Here is a 22,000-nt window from a genome sequence, read left to right on the forward strand (position 1 = left end):
AAAGCTTGAACTCCAATATTAAAGTCACACACTTTTCATAGTTTAGGAAGTGTTTGAACGCATGACCAATGTTTTTATTTTTTTCGGGGAGGACAGCCTCCTACCGTGCATTCTGCAATCTCCCTCATTATGTATGTAATATCTGTATTAAAGTACTCCCTATAGCTCTTAGCTATGTACTTCTTGGTAGGCAAAGCCATGTCCAGAACTTTATGTCATGGTGAAGGTCAGAAGCAGAAGCAGGACAAAAAGATATACAGTAAAGAGACAGGCAGTAAAAAAGGAGCTAGATAGGCATAGCCAAACAGAAAGGGAAACAGAAAGAGGAAGAGATGAGAGACAGCACAGTGCCCGGTGGAGGGAGAGGAGGAGGAGGCAGTGAGTAAATAGTCAGCGGCTCTAATAGGAATATCAAGCCAGTGAAAGGTAAACAGGCTTCTCCAGGCAGATACAAAGGGAATGTGGTGGCTTTGAGAGCGCTGGAGTGCCGGCACGCCACTGTGGCACTGCGATAACGGCCCCAGGCCTGCCTGCATCCCAGAGATAAGGCCGAGCACTGGCATGTGTCGCCCCTGATCCCAATTTCACAGTCAATATTCATCCAGCCCAACAAACAAGCAACATTTAAGATAAAAAATAAATATAGAGTCCTTCTGCTATTACCTCCTGTTTATTAATCTGCACACAGCACCCACTGCCTTTTAAACAGTAGTAAACACCCAGCCCGCCCCACCACACCCCCTCTTTCCCTCCTCCCTCTATTAAAACCTCCTTCCCCTTCTTCCAGGCACTCCACTCCTCCCAATCCTCTTGTCCTCATCTTTTCCATGTCTTCCTGCACATCTGGGGATTTGCATGGCTTCACTTATTCTTCTGCGATTGCCACAGGCCTGTGTGTCTCTGCATTTGTGTGTGAGTCTGCGTGAGTTGAGCACACCTGTGCATGCATGTGTACATATTGCTCCCAAGCGCCAAATGTGCATGTGTGCCATCTTTCTTTGCTAGCTGCAATAAGTGTGTTTGTGTTTAAGCATCTTCTCATGCAACATTTTTGTTCTTGCATTTTAACATATTGAGTCAGGCCCTAGCTGTAAACTTCTGTCTCCCTGTTAACATTCTCCTTCCCTCACCTGGCACCCACACTGCAAGAAAAAGCCATTTCATTGACGCTGGTATTCAATCACAAAATCGTCTTTTTCTTTAAGAAAAAGGTGAGCAGTTCCAACTGTTTTTTGTATATATTGTTTTAAATGGTCTTTACAGCATTATAAATAACTTATGGGCTCTGAAAAAGGAGCGAAAAAAATCTGTCATCTGTAGCTGCTGTAATCCTGTAAAAACACCCACCAATCACTGCCCCGCGGTTCGCTTGGAAAGAACCAATGAAATGCTTCCTTGCCCCGCTGCGTGTACTCTACCTCTCCCGTGTACGAGCCTGAGCTTAATGTGCGTCGTCTCTGCATTGCTAACAGTAGTCATGTTTAAAACATTCAGAATGATAATATTAGGTGTTTGCTTACCGGTAAATGAGACATGAAGTAAAATTGCGGTCCTTTCTCTGCTCTGCTCTGGAGCAGCAACGCAGCGGTGCTTGTGCACGTCTGTGTGTGGGTCGGAGCCCCGAGGGGAGAGGGAGGGGGTTGGATGGAGCCCCAAGGAGATTCTTCTTTCAAATCTTGCTAGCTTTTCAACATTACCAACCCTGCCTTAAGAAAGCATTATTTTAACAATAAATAATAGTAAGAAGAACAGGGCTAAAAAATATTTTAAGAAATTTTTAAAAACTAATTGAACTGAGTTTGGGATTATTGATATTATCTTTTTCCTTTGGAAATGTTCCCACTAAAAATAAAGTAAAATACTGGATTAGATGATATTATTTTGAAATGCAGGCCTTAAACTGCAGCCGACGGCTGGGCTCTGAATACCATCTGCAACAATCACAGAGAGGAGTAAACCAAGAGCTAAGCAGAGCTACAGCTTGTTTTATTTATTTTTCTGAATTAAGCACAGAACACTATCTTCAATTAGCTTCATTAGTTTTGTGACACAGAGCGGTGAGAATAGGCAACAGAGCAGTAAGATATAGCCTTATAAGCCTGGATTCACACAGGTACACGTTCTTCACATTACCTCAGCCAGCACAGGCCCATTGTACAGTAGTTTTCACAGTTAAAGGCAGAAACATTACATTTAGCCTGTTCCATTACTTGCTGGCAGCTGGACTATAATCATTCTTATCAGTGCTCTTTACTGCTCCCTGACCACCAATCTTCAACTCCCCTATCATACTCGCCATTACACCTGACCTGCTTCATCACAGCTCGCTCACTCATGCCCTCCCTTCTCTGTGGCCTTCTTCTGCCCTTCCTTTCTCTCCCTGGTACAGACATGTCCATGCCTGGCCAGCTGGCTATATCCCTTTAAATCTGGCCTGGGTTGAGGCGCTGTCTCCAGGAGATTACTGCACACTCTCTTAGGCTCCACAGATGGGAGAGACAGGCTGCCAGCTGGCACAGGGACACCCACTATCCCCACTGGAGACAGGCCAACAGGCCTAGCTCTCTGCTCAAAACTCTGCCCATTCACACTTGTGATAGCCATCCGACTTCCTGCTCTGACATTACTCTCTCTCTCTGCTCCATCTCTCTTGCTTTTTTCCTCTACTGCAGTGACGGAAGAAGTAATCAGATCATTGACCTACTGTGAGTAAAAGTAAAACCACTGTATAAACTCAAACAAGTAAAAGAAAGTAATTCCTGCATTTAGATTTTATTTTAAGGATACTTCCAGATCATAATGGGTCTTCTTCTTGTCGTTTTGACCATCATTCCTATTGATTAAGGTAACACTATATGCAAAGTTTTTGCTAAGATTTGGGAACATTGCGACATCTTTACAACAAAGCTCAACAGGATAGGACAATCAGACAGGTGGTAACCAGTTCAGCCAACTCCTAGATTGCTAGATATAAGAAATGACTAAATCCTGTCCCTAATGTATACCTCTTCTTACTCTGATGAAGTTATGCTGTTAATCAAATGGGTGCTGCTGCGCCCTATTAAATGCTACAACAGTACGGTACTGTATGTTCATCCCTCCAGATACTGTCTCAGTGTTGTGTCTGTTGAGCACCGGCTGACATGCGGAGATTCCATTCATCCTTGTACAATTTATCTCTCTAAAATGTATATATAACCATAAGTACAGTAAAATAACCTCAAGACTCTACACATACACAGTACTTGGATATATATACTTTGTTACTTTCCACCGCTGCTCATGCTATCTCTGTCTTTCATATAATGTTGCATCTGACTTTCTTCTTTCTTGATATCACTTTCTCTCTCCTCTCTCTTTCAGGGTCATAACTTTTCGTTCTCTCCAACTAACTGCCACGCACATACATACACACACTCACACACACATGAAAACACACACTCCTTATCTCTCTGGCCCCCATTTTTAGAGAGCAGAGGAACGAAAGGTGTGGACTGAGGGTTATTGAAAGATGTCACATGTGCAGATGTGATAAGGGTGCCAGGTAGAGATAACCAAGCGCCCTTCATCACTATGTAACAACACACGGGCTGTCCTCTTGAGTTAAAACAGAGCACACACATACACCCACACACACACTGACATGTATATAATGTACCAGGATAGGACAAGTTCATTATCCCTGTGTGTGGTGGCATGATAAGGCTTAGATCTCCTGAAATAGCTATGGTATTGAGCTAAGACCTTCCACTGCTAAATAGAAGAAAAAAAAGAACCCAAGGTAGAATATATATTATTATCCTCTCTGCTCTCTTATCGGTCACCTTCCATTACAGGAGAATAGGGTGCTTTCGTCCCAGAGGTAAACAGCTATCGGGAAATATGTTTTCTGATGTAGTGAGGACACACCGTTGTGCTTCATGCCATTATGATGCTGTTGTCCCTGCTTACATGCACTTCCTGAGCCAGCTGAGCTACTCCTTTTATCCCAATGTAGGCACCTTCCACATGTAGCCCAGCCGTGGGGAATGTGTAAAGTGCACCAAAGCAGGGGACAGCACTGTCAACACAGCCATCTCACTGCTGCAGATAGTAATATGATATGAACATCTTTAGATATGCATGATTCTATCCTGTTTAACCTGATTAAGATTTTGATTTACTTATTTTCTCATTACACACATCTACGTCCAGTTTGGTTTCATAAGGAGCCCTATCATGCATACTTACATCTGTAATGGTTAGCGTATAAGCCCATTTCAACTATATATAGCAGGATGGTCTTAGCTGCCAGAGAGAAAATGTGCAAAAACTTTTCTTCCCAGCCTTCTGCCGGACCACCTGCTGAGCACTGAGATGATTACAGTGCGAGATTGCTGTGCCAGATTGCTGTGACCCCGATGACCCCTCCAGATGGACACACACACACACACACACACACACACACACACACACACACACACACACACACACACACACACACCTGGCATTCCATTTTAGGACACTATCTTACAACCATAGCTGCTTGTGTTGATTACACTCACATTGCATACAGTACATACTACAAATACTCAATCATCTGTCATGGCCCCTCGCCATGTGCATGAGCTAAGGGCAATGTGTCAGCAGTAGGCTGCCCTGCAGGAACTAATGCTGGTGTGATGCAAGAGTAGTGATATAGCCACATTTTTTTTTTTTTTTTACAGTTTTTTGTCATCAGTATTTTTGTGTTCAAAGTAACTGGTGAGATCTGGAAATGTAGAAAGTCTGATGGGGAAAAACACAAGCTGTCAAGATGATCGTACAGGTTTTACTGTAAACAAGCCAACTGTTTAACTCCTTATTTGGAGAGACCAAATGAAGGGAGAGTGTCTGAAATGTTTTTAATATTCCCTGATTCCACACAGAAACTGTGCGCACAACTACAACAAGTACAGTTGTCACGTCTGAGGAATAGCAGGCTTGGACCCAAAAGTGCAGAGTGTGGAGGAACGGAGGCAGTGAGCAGTTTATAAGGTTTATTCAAATAAAAAAAGGCTTACAATGAAAGGTGTCCTGAGGCAGGCAGGCAGGCAAAAGGAAGCCCAACAAAAATCCCAAAAACACTTGAAAAATCTAAAGACTAGGAAAACAAAAGCACTAGGACGAAGAGACGCAGGGCATGACTACAGGAGAAACGACGATGCACAGACAAGAGACAAAGTAAGCACAGAGACTAAATACACAAGGTAACGAGGGTAGTAACGAGGGACAGGTGACATGAGGGCTGCTGAACAGGTGGAACACATCACAGAGGTGAGAAAACACAAGGCAGGAAGTTAAACAAGACAGACACAGAGAAACAGACACTACAAAGTAAAACAGGAAACTGAAGCATAAAACATACACACGGATGGAACATGGTAAAACACAGAGAACACAGAAACACATGAGACAGTAAACAACAAGGAAACAGGGAATTAATTAATTAACACAAAAAACAGGAAAAACTACAACTGAAAACCACAACCATGACAACTGTGGGTCAAAGTTAAAGCAAGAACTGTGTTGGATGTACAGTGGTAACTTTAGTTAATTATTTTACCATTCACATTTGTTTTCTTCTCTAAGCAGGTTAAGCTGACCTGATTGTGTGACTGCTTGTCTTCCTTGCCATGACTTTTTCTCCTTGTTTTATAATGCTGCGTACATTTTGACTTTTCGGAAAATCACAGGTGTTGCTAATACCATTAACAATGGCTCTATTCTATTTAAGTGTCCCTGGAAGCCGTGACTTTCTGGCAATGGACAGAAACATATATTTACATTTTTGAAAGGCACGGGATTACTTTGAAGATTATAGTATAATGAAATTAAATAAATAGATAACGAGTAATTACCAGTAGGAGGCAGTAATGCAACGCATAGGAAGCCAACTGCCGTAAAACCCTAAAGAAGAAGAAGAAGAAGAAGAAGAAGTGACTTTATGGCAGTGAGCCAGCATGCGCAATACCAGGAACCTGAAACTGACTCAGCAAGATGGAATTCAGCTATTGTTACTTTCATTGTTTCCATCTGTGTTTTTACTGCTGTGATATATCAGCAATTCATGCGGTGAGTACAAAGTTATGACCAAAGCTACAACTAAAATGCTAATAAATCAATTAATCAATGAATACATTTGGGTTCAAAAACCTTTTGAAGTAACACTTCTTTGAATACCACTCATGACAAAACATCTTCAGCTCTGTGGCTCTCCTCAGAGTCCGAGATTATTCCACCATATATAGAATGTGACACAGAGGGGCAAAACATCTTATCAAAAATGTCAGTTATTGTCTATTTGGATGCGTTTAGCTATAAGGAGATGTTATTATAGTCATTAAAATGTAGCTACATTCACAACACAAAAGATGGAAGGTCAGACATTTCAACCAACTCTATGCCGCTTGCTTGTGACAGTGGTAGAAACAGGCTTTGGGCACAAAATAATTAAAAGGGCCAGGGCCTATGTAAAATGGAGTCGAGGAGAGAAAGAGAGGAGGAGGTCTATGCTAACTGACATGACAGTGCATCACATTGCATCATATGTGACGGACTGTCATTACGCCTCACATCCAACTGCACATCTCTCTTTACCAGACTGTGGACGTCGCATGATATCAGTGAAATGGAGAAGTTAACTTGAGGCTCTGTCCCCTTCCCTCCTCTCCATATATGCTGCTGCCCCTCCAACCCCCCTATCTCTCCACCCTCACCCAACACCCCATACACCACCACCACCCCCTTTCTTCTCTCCTCTCCTGCCATGTTTGCGAGAGCGAGGGCTTTGGAGGGTGGCACTCTGATGGCGTGAAGCCAGATGGCAGCCACAAGGCAGGCGACGTGGCGCAGAGCGATGAAGGCTGCACACATACACACACACACCCATACACAATCACTCACTTACACTTTCTCTTCTTAATGAACAGCCATGAATTATTCATCACACACACTTGCACACACGCCTCTCACAGGGCACATACACAGCTCCTGTCAGCAACAGAAGGCTCTGCGACTTCTCTCTATTTTATTATCATTTCTCTAGGCATTTTCCTTGGTTGTAAAGGAATACCAGGTGGTGCTCGACCCCTCAAACTATCAACTCCTCCTCCTACCTCCCTCCTATTTCCTCCTCCATGCACCCTGTCCCTCGTTTTCCCTCTCCGTCTGAGTCCTTGTCATCCGCTCTCAGTCTGTTTTTCAGTGTCTCTCATGCCTCTTCCCTTGTCTCCTGCACTGACTTCCCCTCTTTTTAGCTCATGAGTAGGCTGTGTTACAGGTCTAAACAGAGAAAGAGAGAGAGGACAAAAGCAGACCCGAGAGAGGATAGTCTTCCAAGAGCTCTGAGGAGAATTCACATGGGAGAAATGCCTGCGAGGATTTAGCCCACTTCTTCTCATCCAGTCTCAGCAGCTCCCAGGGGTGTTCATTGTCCCAACTGACTCAGTCGACTATCTGTTCAAATAAATTTGAAAAATTCCAGGTTGAAGATTGAGAAGTTTATTGTCATACAATCAAGAAGGCTTAGTCCCAGTGTTTGATATGAAACACAGATGCACACATAACCACTGTCTGTACATCAGTCTATTAATACCAAGCTATACTGGCTTGTAGACATTGAAACACCACTACTAGATAACTGATATATCTGTGCATATTATAATTTTGTGAGTAAAAAAATAATTTATCTACATTGTTTATTGTGCAAATTTATTTTGTAAATGTTTTATTGAATTAAACTAACTGTACACTTATACACTGTAATACGTTAGGCTGGATAGATCTTGTTTAATCCATTCACCACTGAAACTCCCTTGCCTGTTTTACACATACAGTATTCTGTATATGTACTTTGTAACTATTTTTTTTTAAAACAACGTATTGTTTGGTACATTGTAGAAAATATTTTTCTTATTTCATATGCTGTGATTGATTCCCCTTCATTTCAGTGTTAAAATCACACAGACTTGAAAACTCCTTGAGCCAGATGAGCAGCTAGCTTGAATATATCTTGTTTTATTATGTGAGGACCCAACCACGTTATGTCCTGCACCAAATTGCTGTTTCCATCCGAGCCATGTTCAATTTCAAAACCTAAGTCTTGTAATATTGTCTTTATTGCTTTGTTGTTGCTGGTTGCTTACATAGTTATGGTTTGTTCCGTTTCTCCTTTCTCGACATGGGGGGTAGTGGGTGTAAAGTGACTCTGACAGATATGACGGATGGATGGATGAAAACTTGCCCTTGCTGTCAAGAAGGTTCAAGGTATAAAAGGGAGATGTGAAGGGGAAAGGGAATTGAGGGAGGAGCAGGAACTCCCTGGGGAGAAAGAGGGATGAGGAAGTCTGTGAAGGTGTACGTGGATGAGAGGAGGGATGGAGGAAGAAGTGAAAAGGGAAGGGGGAAAGAAGGACAGAGCTGTAGAGTGACAGGAGGAAAGGGACAGGCTACGCAATTGTGGTAAAGGTCACCAGCCTCCCCTGTGAGGTTGAGTGGTATTTGAACCTCACTTCTGTGGTTACAATGCCTTTTCACTGTCGTGGTGTGTGTATGTGTGTGTTGTGCGTGTGTGTAGGTGGATTGTGTGTGTGTTTGTCTGGAAGGGGGCTCACAGACCAAAGCTGAGTTTAATTGCCTGTAACAAAGAGCTGACTCCTTTAGGATCCATTGCTGTGCTGAACATCATTTGGCAGACCACAATAGAACACACACACACACACACACACACACACACACACACACACACACACACACACACACACACACACAGACAGACAGACAGTTCAGCAGCACAAAGGGCTTGTTTCCAAGATTGTGTTCATTGGGGAGGTATAGTGTCAGGGAGTAAAAGAGGAGAGCTGTGAATTACGCACACAGACACTTAAGGACAAAATGACAATGATCACATAGGGACAGGTAGTGAAAAGGCTAGAGGATTCAGCCGAATAAACTCAAGAGAAACCACTGCCCCCTCTCTTCCTGGAGTTGATGATCCCAAATAAAAAAGGAAAGACTTCCCATTCATCCGTCCATTTTCCTCAGAGTATCCTACATGTCCTTTTTCCAACCACATCATCCAGCTTCTCCTGCAGGATACACATGTCTAGGCCAGGAATAATGTGCAATCCCTCCAGTGTGCTCTGGGACGGACCAAATTGGAGGGGCCCAGAATATCTCTAAATGGAGACTTCCATGAGGCACCCTGTCCAGATGCCAAAAGGAACTCAACTCTGCAGTATTTAATTGATGGAGCGACCAAAGCTTTGAACTTAGCCTCCTCCAGATAGCCTCTTCATCCTGTCCTGAAGGGTGAGCCCAGACAACCAACTTAACTAGGTCTGGTCTATAAAATGTCGTAAAATTACTTAAAAAATATAAAAAAACACCCATAAAGCCCAAGGTGAGGTCTTCAGATTGCTTCTTTTGTCCACAACAACAGTTCAAAACCAGAAAACATTGTGGATTATTTTTCTGTCGATCAGCTACTTGATTAATCAACGAATTGTTTCAGCTCTAATTTTGACTTATATGAACCAAGTCTAGTAATCGATTAGAAAATCAACAGGAAATGAATTGGCAACTCTTTTGCTAATTGATTAATCGGTTTTTCTCATGCAAAAACAATGACAAATATTCCCTAATTCCAGCTATTCACTTGTGAAGATTTTCAGCTTTTTTGTGTTATGTGATAGTAAATTGAGTATCTTTGGGGTTTGCTGTTGGAAAGTAATTTGAACAGGAAAGTGTAGTGGGTTTGTTTTTACTGACATGTTATACTGACAAAACGATCAACCAATTAAAAGACAAAATAATTGACAGATTAATTGATAAGAAAAATTATCATTAGGCAAAGCAAGGCAAGTTTATTTATATAGCATATTTCAGCGACGAGGCAATTTAAAGTGCTTTACATAAAACATTAAAAAGCAATTAAAACATTAGTTGCATCTTTACTTATTTACTTTTTTTATCTCTGACATTATACACTGAACTCTGATCTTGTTGGTGACAGTAGGAACACAGTCTGACTGTTTCATTTTTTATTCTCACGTTCCTCTTCATCTTTTCATTCATTCCATTAGACTTAATACATGGGTTGTTATTGTGTCATCGCGTTATGCTTGCTCACATCAAAATGTAAAGATTCTCTACAATACAAGAGAATTGTTTGAACTTATCTCTTGTGGCTTTTTTCATGCAAACTCATGTGGCATGGAGTGACAGATACAAGCAAATGCTTTTTTCCAGCAAGAGAAGGGTAGTGTAGGTAATGTCTGATGTAATGAACAACAGCCAAAGTGTCATTTAATATTAAGAACACCTCTGGATGTGGGTTAATGTTTAATACACTACTTGTTGTGTTACATATAAAACACGAGAGTTTGTACATCAATTCCTTGTAACATTTCAGAGACATGAAAGCCTGTGTTATTTTGGTCTGTGGCTGTTAATGTGTATCTTGGTGGAGATCATGATGTGATCTGAAAATACAGCAATCTTAGTACAGAGGAGGAAAACGCCATTGTTCTTGGTGCTTTATGTCTGTGAAAGTAAGTGTGACTAATTTTGAGAGACATGAAGAGGGTATGTGTGCATGTTTGTGTGTGTGTGTGTGTGTGTGTGTGTGTGTGTGTGTGTGTGTGTGCGCGCGCGCGCGTGCATGCGTGCGTGCGTGAGTGTGTGTTTATCTGAGGTGGAGAGAAACACGGAGTGAGAAAGCAGCAAGAGGCCTGGAGAAGATGTTTAAGTGTGATGAAGCAAGACAAGGAGGGAGGGCAGAGCAGGCCGCAGTCATTATCACCTGGGCTTTGCTCCCGCGAGGCGCCCCTCTGCATGCGACTCACCACCAGCACCTCATTTTCCTACCTCACTAATCAATAGATATTTGCTCTGATTGGTTACCATTGAGTCTTGAAGAGAAGCAGGCAGCTGTGAAGAAGTTGATGACCTGCTCGTCTCATCAGTTCGACCTCACATCAATATCCCTCCACCTCTGCCTTTACACTCACATTTATGACGGAAAAGGGGTTGAGTGAGTATGTGTGTTAGGCAGAGAGACATGATTTAGATAGTTTGAGATGCCAAAGCCAATCTGTTAATCTTTAACTCCTCTCTTTAATTGTCTTTTGACTTTGTTGTAATCAATGATAATGTGTTTTTCTCAATAGTAACAGATCCCATATCACCAAATCCCGACACTATGAGACACATCTGTGATTGAGAGTCATAAATAGTGCCAGTTCACCAAAGCTACTGTAACAGTAATTTCGGTCATGCTGAATAAACCTTTGATCAAGTGAATAATTTATACTTGTGTAGTTATCCGACAACAGAAATGGAAAAACATGTGAATGACTATACTTGATCTGTAAAATCATCTATATTTAAGCGGAAAAATAAGTCTGAGAACAGAAGGGGAATGTCTTATTGTAAAAGAGCTCAAGTCCTTGATGCCAGTTTATCCCTTGACCAACTACCGCTTAGTGAAAAAAAAAATACCCAGTGGCCCAGGAAGCATTTCCCCCAAAGACTGCTATTTCTTACTAAAGAGATGTCTGTAAACATGCTGACAGGACACCTCCAACTGCAAACTGGTCAATTGGTGTTACGAAGTTTAAAACATTAAGAATTAATATTTGTAGAACTTTCCCAGAGTCTAGTAAATGTATTTTTATGTGCATGATGTCATCTCAGTGTTGAGATTTGGGACAAGCAATGGGCTAAAGTTAACATAAGATCTGACACTTTAAAATATAATCAGATAAAGAAAAATTAAATACATTATTTATGCAAAGAAATGAATGAATGAAAATGACACTTGAAGAAGAAAAATAGAAAAAGAGAAACCATACACTTATTTATAGTTTGGTTATGTTATCTTTATCAGTATTCAAATCAGTGTCGTAGCTTTTCATTTACAATTTTCTCTTTGAAATTGACAAAACATTTGGCTCCATAAAGGTCCTAGTTGGAGAGCTTTAAGGGGTCTGGGCCTCCCTCCCTCTGCGTCTGTCCTAAATGGCTATGTAATTGCAGGGCTGCTGGTTGTGGGCTCCTGCTGTGGGGAGATGGGAGCTTGAATGCTTCATCCTGACCCCTTGATCTCACATTTCATTCTGCCTTTTTCACTCTCTCTCCTTCTTTTTCGGTCTATCTCCCTCTTAATTTCTATCCCTTTCTCGTTTTCTGTATCTCTCTCACACACAAACACAGTGAGACATATATACTGACCTCACAGATACATTTCTATCATTGGTAAATAGTCTAATGTCGGGCCCAGCAGGGAGGTGGACACATGCAGGGCTGGGCAAGGTTTGTTAATGCACAAGGAGTGTGGGGGCCTAGCAGGTGAAATCTTTAAAGCCTTAACAGTGACATGGAGATAAAGAGCGAAGCAGACTGAATCCATTGGCACTGCATGGGGCTCCTCCATCATCTCATGCAGGGCACCGGGTATTGTGAATGATTCAATAGCCCTCTGTAGAGATCATAGAAACATATGATGAAGAGATCATTTTAATTTATACATTTGTTCTTTCATAGTCATTTTTAAGCCCTATTATGAAAATAAATTAAGATCTTTTTAGTAATAACCGAGAAAAACAGCACTTTCAGTAAACACTATGACATATTATGACTTAAACTAAAATATAGTCTTTGTTGTCATTGTATAAATTGTCAATTTAGTTGTACGTCATGAAGGCCTTCAAAAAAGACAAATTCACTCTAAAGTTTTGATGGTCAGTGGTTGACAGACAGATGGATGAACAGATGGATCGATGGGGCAGTCTTGTAGTTCTGTGAGACTGAAGCACGGGATACTTAATGATCAATTTAATTTTCCCTCCCTAACACTAAATCCTTGCAAGCTTATAACAGAAATATTGCCACAATGTTGTGTTTTTCTCTCCAAAGTTCAGAGGGATTTAAAAGAAATGGGCATTAAAATTCATGTGTGCAGCTTGGTTTCACAGCAGCTGTTGACATAATTACAGAGAGAAAAAAGTGTGAAATTAATTTCAAATTTAATGTAAATTATAGTGATTGGCAGAGCTGCGCTAATCGCCATTCATGTACAGAGAAAATATGCATGCCTCGAGCTTGTGCGAGTGCACAGGGAGCAGCTCAGATTAACAGACCATCAGAAAACGGACCAGATACAGAAGTGCACAAAGACGAATGTAAAATGCATGAACAAACACACAAGTCCTCAAGCAACAGAAAAAAAAATTAGGCTACGCTAAACATACTGTAATGAGTTTAGCACTGATAATTCTAACAATAAGATGGCTTAAAATAACATTACGTTCATTATAACACTTTCATGTTATCGTTGCATGCAGCCCATGCTACACACATTTTTTGGCTTTTCATGTGCCATCAAATGTATCATTTATTTGTTTGATTGAATTACATTTTTTACTGTAATTAATATTCATATAATTACAATGCCATGTCTTATTAAATCCTAAACCACCACAAACTATATAACATTTACCTATTCTCCCATATAATTTTAGATTTCTTATACTCCTTACTTTCTTTTACCTCCCCTATTACTGTAATCACCTATATAAGTGTATTATAGTATTAGTGAATATGAACATTAAACAATACATTGTTTACAACATTATAATGTATGTATAATCAGATATAAGGGCATCTTAGTAAGTGTTAATTAATGTACAGTATTTTCAACAACTATAACTTATCTCATGATTCAATATTTTAAATTATTTTACAATTTTGTGATTGTCAGCACTAATTTATTTAGTTTGAGAATTGACAGTAATATCTTTGGTTCTTACTGGCTGTGCAATGCAGTAAGTCTATTTTTGTAGTACAGCAGAGTTTGTTTGTTTGATGTATTGAATTATTATTCCATTCATTCCCAGAAGCGAACAATTTGCTTATTTAAGAAAAAAAGTGACACTAAAGATGTCCTACTAGTGAAATACATAAAATAATTAACTAAAGTTTAATTTCAAAAGAGGTAAGTCACAGCCTTTGTGTGTGTGTGTGTGTGTGTGTGTGTGTGTGTGTGTCTGTTCTTGTTTAACTACATTCGTGGGGTCCAAAATCCGGGAATACAGTATACTTGTGGGGTCCGGACAGCTTTGTGGGACCAAAATGCTGGACCCCACAACTTTAAAGGGCTGTTTGAAGGTTAAGACTTGGTTTTAGGATTAGTGTTAGAATTAGGTTATGGTTAGGGTTAAGGTAAGGGTTAAGGTTAGGCATTTAGTTGTGATGGTTAAGGTTAGGGTAGGTCCTAGGGAATGCATTATGTCAATGACGGGTCCCCACAAAGATAGTGAGACGCACTCTGTGTGTGTGTGTGTGTGTGTGTGTGTGTGTGTGTGTGTGTGTGTGTGTGTGTGTGTTCTATAGTTTGTTTGATTTGAATGACAAATCCAGTTCGATTCAGTGTCAATAAAAACGTCTACTGAACAATGAGCTTTGAAATATTTTTTAAACATCTGCAGGCACATTTGATGCTAACATCTGCTACAACTGCAGTGAAACAGTCACCAACCCACAGATTCTGCCTTCTTGAGCAGGTCCGACTCATTGCACACATCAAACAAAATCATCCTGTTTAGATGATAATATTAAAAAAGCATGTCTCACAACTGTTATGACAACTGTTGATCATCTTCTGTTGGGAACACATTCGCAAAATGGTCTTGAAATGTGGAAGAAACTGTCATAAATGTTATGTTACAGTCTGATCAATCAAGGACGAAAAACCAATCCATGCATAAAATTCAAAGGGTCATCTTTGGTTTTGTTGCTTATTGTATTGTATTGTGTATTGTGTAATATGTTTAACATTATGCCTACAGTATGTAGCATTTACAGCACCACACCCCTACAACAAACGAGTGGGATTTGTAAACCAAGTCAATATGTATCAATACATAAGCCCTGTGAATAATGCAGGCCAGTCAGCGCTGAGATCATCCCCTATCAAACTTAAATAGGTGGGGTACTTTCATGTTTTAATTATACCCTAGAAACTCAATACATAGTCTCTGAAAATCTGAGTGCAACTGTTTGTATTGCATCACAGTAAAAATAATCAATTTATGGAACAATCTCAACAGGGACACCAAAGAATCTAAAATAAACATTTTATTTAAAAACAAAAAACAATTAAAGCAAATATGTTGAGTCCATATAAAATGTGTTAATTCAGTTTTTGTTCTGTTCTTTTGTGACTGGTAAAAAGGGGGGGGGGGGGGGTATTATTTAATTATATGTTTTGTTAATGTATGTTTTTTGAAAGAGGGGCAGATTATGTAAGATGAAACTTCTTTCTGCTTCTTTTCATTCAGGACTTGAAATTTGGTCTTTGCATTAAGTTGCTTGTTTGTTTAGTGGATGAAATAAACTTATATAAATAAATAAAAATATAGAATCACTGACATTTTGAATTCATTAGCAGTAGCCTGGTTTCATTCCTGTCCTTCAGCCACATCCATAAACTCTAACAGCATCTCTTTTTCCACTGTTCCCTCAGTGTTTGGCCCATAAACACTTGTGCTGAGTGTTTAGTGCCTGTGAGTGGTGATCAGGTCAATTGGTAAGTGGCCAGAGACAGTTGTGCGTGAGTGTGTTTTCTTAGAAAGAAGGAAAGAAGAGAGAAGATGGTGAGAGAGAGAGTAAGAGTAGTAAAGGGTGTTGTTTTTCTTCTTCCTGAGTTGTGACTGTTCGTTTGGTGTATGAATCTCTTATACATGCTTATGCATGCATTTATTAACATGCTTGTATGTTGTTGCGGGAGCTGCGCAAAGTCTATGATTGATATTTAGTTTAACAAAGTTTTTTCCACATAAAAAAGGGGCAGGAAGCATATCTACTCTTTCTCCCTCACTGAGAGATTCTGGATCTGGCTTCACGCCCTACCAACCGCCGCTGCTTGCGCCAAGTTAACTGGTGAAGGAGCAGTGTGCATCGAGATGGCTAGCATGAGAGGAAACACTGGAGAGATTCCGCCATACTTTTTGAGCCTCAGTCAGACCCAGACTCAGATGAGGAGTCTGTTGTGCACCAAAATCGATGACTAGCAGATTTATCGGAATGGTAAGTGTAGTTAGTTTGTTTTGTTTATGTTGTTTGTTAGCTTAACATTATCAGTGGTGACACAGCTTTAGTTTTTTCTGCTACAGTGTGTACCTTATGTCACATTGTTATGACGTAATTATACATATAACTGCCATTGTTTTAAAAATAGTGAAACTTAGCTTGGAAAATACAGACACGTAACTACCCCTGGTTTCTCCTCTGATACCCCTCGTTTCGCCAAAGCGTTATGCCAATGATATGGACAGCCCTACCCCGTGGGTTGATGGGATTGGTTCCTTAAGTATGTGACGTTTGAAACCCTGGTCATAAGTACACTGCAGTTCCAAGGCGGAAATGCTCAGCCATGGCGTTGACTGCTTATTACGCTCATGATATGTCTTGTAGCATATAAAAACACCATATGGACATGTTAACAAGGTGAAAAACTTGATTTTTATTGGAGGGGATCTTTAACTGTCCATTGTGAATCTGACAGTGTTATAGGAGTGCAATGGTAAATTGGTGGAGTAATCTTTTAATCCTGCTTCAGTCTGCTTTACGACTCAGGTTATGCTCAACAGTGACACAAACACACACACACACACACACACACACACACACACACACACACATAAGCTGATCATTACCGCACATTTACAAAACGAAACACTCCTCAACATGGAAATATGTTTATCAAATGTGTAGTAACATCTGCATCTATAAATTTAGAGAGTACCTACAATAAGTATGTTCATAAAAATAACACAAATGCACTCAAATATATTCCTTTGCAATTCTCGACACCTGTCACTCAGAATATCGCCCTGACATCTGGAGTATACCCACCTCCACCCAAATTAAAACAAGGAGGGCAAAAAGATATTTTTCAATTCAGCAGATGTGAGTCATTTCATCTTGTGATTCAAATGAGTTTGGTGTTTTGTGTGAACAGATGTCCGTACCCCGCCTCCTTTATCAGCATTAGCTGATTGGGTTTTAGCATGCAGCTTGCCGTGCCTCTGCCTCACAGGTACTAACACACTAATCTGCTTCTGCACAGCTGTGCAGCGTGGTGGAGGAGGGAGCAGAGTTAAAAAAAAAGCAATAGAGCAAGGGCAGAATAGAAAATGGAGAAGGGCTGGGAGGGATGAAGAAAGAGATGCAAAGGGGAGATGGAGGGAAGGTGGGTGAGACGGAGAGCCAGAGGGCAGCCTGGAGAGAGGATGTTGCTGAGACAAAGAGAAGACTGGAGAAAAACAGATGCTGGCATAGGGAAGAGGGCAAAAGAGAGGGAAACAAAGGAGAGGTAGAGAAAGTGAAAATAAAAAAATGAATGAAAGAGTTGTGGTCGACCAAAACCTTTCAGCCAGAAATACTAAGAGCACAGAGAGTGTGTGTGTGTGTGTGTGTGTGTGTGTGTGTGTGTGTGTGTGTGTGTGTGTGTGTGTGTGTGTGTGTGTGTGTGTGTGTGTGTGTGGTGAGGGCAGTGGCTTTCAGATAACCCCTCAGCGGCTTCTTGGCCTATAGCATTTCACACAGTGAGCACCTGCAGCACAGCGAGGGTCACACTGTGGTGACACACTTTCTGCTCTAATAGGTGTGTGTTTATTTCTGTGAGTGTGTGTGTGTGTGTGTGTGTGTGTGTGTGTGTGTGTGTGTGTGTGTGTGTGTGTGTGTGTGTGTGTGTGTGTGTGTGTACGACTTCCTCATTGTAATCCAGCTTTGTGTGTCCCCCAAGCCATGTTAAACTCCATTCTGCACTCCTACTCCTCTGAACTGAGATGTTAGATATCCGTGGGTGTGCATATGTTTGGTGAATCTGTGTGTGTTTGTGTGTGGGTGGGTGGGTGGGTGTGTGTGTGACAATGTGGCATGGACCTCTGGTGCGCTTGTTTACCTAGCCGTCCTGCCACAACAACGGGGCTCTTTCTGTCTGCGCACCTGTTCAGTAGCCCTGACATCAGCAGCACTCAGCGCACAAAGACCACCTCTGCACCCCAGAGGGGAGCAGCAGGAGGGGAGAATGAAATAGGGCTTTGGGAGGAGCAGACTGGAGGGAGGGAAAGTGCAATGGTAAGAGAGAGAGGTAAGAATGAGTAAGAGACAGCAGAGGGATGTTGAAAGGCTGGATGTGAGTCATGTGGAGTCAGAGGGATGCAGGGTGGGAGAAGGTCAGAAAATAAAGATGAATTAGGGGAGACAAAAGTTTCTAAGAACAGGTTTAGGGTGCGGTGGGAAACAAAACTTTGGTTTAAAACATAGTTAGAGTGGGTGGTGGAGATTTGAAGGGTGGGTGGCGACAGCGAGGTAAGGTGGTTGGGTGCTGTGTCCCTTGCGTCATTCTCCTCCACCCCAAGAGTTGATCAGATGCACTCAGCTTGTGAGCTCATTAAAAAGCACCCATTATCCCGACATTTGCACGCATCGCATGCAAAACTAATTTACTTGTAAGAAATTAAAAGTTCATTTTAATTGAGCTCGCGCTGCAGTATGCAAATTAGGAGTACATAATGTACATCGATGCGGAGCAGACAACACACTGAAAATGGACTTAACCCTTTCGTAACAATACGGGGAATCCTTAAGTCAAAATTATAAACAAAGAAAAGACGATACATTACAATGTACGATAGAGATAATATGTGTATTTCTTTGTTAGGACACATGAAAGCAAGTGTTGAACTGTAGCATCATTGGCTACATTGACACATTGGCCTGTAATACACCTTGATGAGCTCTGCAATCCGTCGTGTATCAAGTGTATGCTAAATCCTAAAAGAATATAGCATATTACAGGAGTCTCTTGTAAATCTGATGATTTACAAGTAGAAGTCTGTATATCATAGACTTGTGTGTGAGTGTATGGGTTTACGTGTGCATATGTTAGTGTCCAGAATTTGGCAGGAGTGTTTTCAGCTCAATAAGTCAGCGAAGCAGTGAAGATCCATAAGGAGATTCCCCAGGAAGAGGTCAGAGGTGAGAGACAAAGATTGGGGTCGATCAGTAAATAAGATGGAACTGAGCTTTTATCTCCACTGTGTGTATGTGTGTTTGTGTTTGTCTCCCAAGAGTGTGTCAGCTCAACCTGAACCCTGTGACCTTCTTGAACCAGCCACCAGCCTGTCAATAGCCAATAACGTGTCATTAAAATGACACAGTCACCTGGAGCGTTCCATTAGAGGAAGGGGGGATTGGTGGATGGGTCACAGTGGGTTGTGTGTAAGCATCTGTGCGCACTGGTATGTGGGATTCAAAGACTTTAGTAAGGGTAAAACAAATTTGTCTTGCAACATTTTGCTACAGTTTTCTTTACAATACAATAGTCAATGTGAGCATTTGTCTAATTCACAGCAGAATGTTAAGGTCTCGTATTATCATAAAGTACTATGAGCTGCCCCTCTGCATTTTTTCTGGTGGTGTATGCTGATGGTTAAAAAAAAGTAACCTGGATGTGTACGTTAGTAAATGTTGTACAAACTTAATGACACCAACCTTGTCTATTGTAAATGATTTTCTACACAACACCGGAAATTTTAGTTACGTTTCAAGATTGTGTAATTTAAAATCTGTTGAGTGAGCACTGACGCTGCAAAGTGTTTTCTCCATGCTGCTGTGTTCACCCAGTGACGACAGGTGAGTCTGGCACTCACAGGGCATGGCTGGTTGGCACAGAGGGTCGGCATTGAAGGCGGGCGCGTTGTTAGCTGGCGTGTGCAGGCCCTTAATGAGCAAAGTGTTGATTTGGCGCGGATCCTAATAGGATCAAAGCTGTCATTTGGCTCCCCCGATGGCTGCCAGGAGGCCAGGCCTGGCACACCACCAAGAAGGAAGAGAGGCAACATCACTTTCACAGGCTACATAAGTACACATAGTCAAACACAGCCACTTTTCTTTTCGCTGTGTCTCGCTTGTTCCCTCTTTGGCACAGTGTCTCCTTACTTTGTTGCTTTTGATCTCTTCCTTTTCTATCTCTCAGTCCTTCCTTCTTTTCTTACAGACAAATATATTCACACACAACATACCAAAGAGCTAATGGAGCTCCAGTTAATTATGGGAATGTACCAAGGAATATAATATAGGCCTGATGCATGTTCATTTATGTTTAAATGTTCCGCCAAGCAGCTGAAAAAGCCTCTAGCAAACTAAAATCACCCACAGTGAGGGCAACAGCAGAGATGTTTATTGAATGTAGATGAAATTGTAATGCACTAAGGAGCGTCTCAGCTGGCTTCAGCTCATTGAGAAGAATGATTTATTGTGCAGGAGTAAGTGGGGTTTATTTTGGCTTGGGAGCACTGCATGCCCTAAGGGCTGATGATGGATTCACTCACACACATGCATGCATTGTCATTTAGAGATACGCACACACACAAAAAACAACTTTAAGGCAGATGTAGTCACATTGAAATACTGTGAACTGGTACACAGAACCAAAAAAACTATACAATCCCAAATTTAGATATGATGGAAAGAGCAACGGCAAGAGAAAGGAGACAAAGACAAAGAAAAATATCCTGATTGAAAAAAAAGTGAATCCCCCCTCTGCTTCCAAATTAAAATGCAAATGTTTTTTTTTTTCCTCTTCTTTTTTTTTGTTATCATTTGCCTCATCCTCTTCATCCCACATGCACCCCCACCCTTTCACCCTCCACCCCCCCACCCCCTCGTCTCCTCCATCCTTTTGTCTCAAAATTAGTGAAGCAGAGTGCTCGGGCGGCTAATTATGTATTCAAATGAAAGAGGCTCGTTAATGTTGCACTGGGGAGAGGCAAGATGATTGGGAGAGGGTGATGGAATTGAAATGAGTGCTGGGGTGTCGTTCGCTCGCTCACTCGCTCGGGTGGCAGTGGTGGGAGAGGCGGTGGTGCATCTGGAACCAGCCGAGCACATCCCGGCAGATGTCACCTCCCGGGGGGTGATTGGAAGGCAGGGTGGGAGAGAGACAGTGGGTATGTGCTCAGGGAGGAAGGGGGTTGGGGTAAGGTAGGATGGCAATGGTTGAAAGGGAAGGGGGGGGTTGAAGGGAGGTGTGAGGTGGGGGAGTACGGTCAGACAGGAGACGCACACTTTACAATGACAGGATGGGTGGGGAGTAGGGAGGGGAAGCGAGGCAGGGAGGGTGGAAGGGGTGATGTGGAGGAGGGGTGTGTGTGTTTGGGGGGGGGCACATGACTTTGTTTCTGCAGAGGACACACAAAGAAGAGAAATGGGATGGTTAATTTAGCTCAGCAGAGAAAGAGAGGGAAAAAAACAGAAATGAGCTAATGAGCATGTTGTTGTTGTTCTTGTTGTCGCTCTATATGGTCGCTCTGCTGTGTGACCTGCTGCAGCTTGTGTCTGTAAGGAATCGCACGAACAGGACGACAATGAGGCTCATTTTGTCTAATTCAGTTATGACTACACACCGCACAACACTACAGAAAATTGTTAACCAGGCATGCATCTGTGCATATATCTCAGGGCTATCACTGAGTGAAAAGGTGTAAATATTGAACCTCACAGACAACCTCAGGGTTCCAAAATGGTTGTGTATAACACAGAATATGCTCTGTGTGTGTTTATTATAGGATTCAGGGTTGTGTGATATTGTGATATTGTAAGTGAGTGAGCAGTGAGGTACATTGAGTCATGCTGCAGAGGAAAAAGTCCAGGCTGAATGATGCACAGAGGCAGGAAGAGATGAGGTGAGGTGTCCATACAGCTCCAACCAGCCATCTGCTCTCTGTGTCCTTCATTTGACATACTTCTCACCCATATTGGCCTATACAGGCGCATGCATATGCACAGAGACACACTCAACCTGTACACAACACACACACACACACAAACACGGTTTCCTCCAGTCTTATACTGTATTCATGAGGGCTGTCCTGCCAGCTCGGTACCCTGAGGCCCCTGGCCCTGTGGCCTG

General features: G+C 41.7%; 1 protein-coding gene across 4 annotated transcripts in view; it reads right to left on the reverse strand.

Annotated features, from left to right (window-relative positions):
* Positions 1 to 6,135, reverse strand: part of cbfa2t3 (CBFA2/RUNX1 partner transcriptional co-repressor 3) — a 64,054-nt gene extending 57,919 nt beyond the window's left edge. For all 4 annotated transcript variants that reach the window (XM_031324165.2, XM_031324168.2, XM_031324167.2 and 1 more), the window contains exon 1: positions 6,122 to 6,135. The gene's annotated coding sequence lies outside the window, so the exon portion shown is untranslated. The remainder of the gene's footprint in view (positions 1 to 6,121) is intronic.
* Between the last annotated feature and the right edge of the window lie 15,865 nt (positions 6,136 to 22,000).

The sequence above is a fragment of the Sander lucioperca genome, chromosome 3 (assembly GCF_008315115.2).
Source record: "Sander lucioperca isolate FBNREF2018 chromosome 3, SLUC_FBN_1.2, whole genome shotgun sequence".
Taxonomy (NCBI): domain Eukaryota; kingdom Metazoa; phylum Chordata; class Actinopteri; order Perciformes; family Percidae; genus Sander; species Sander lucioperca.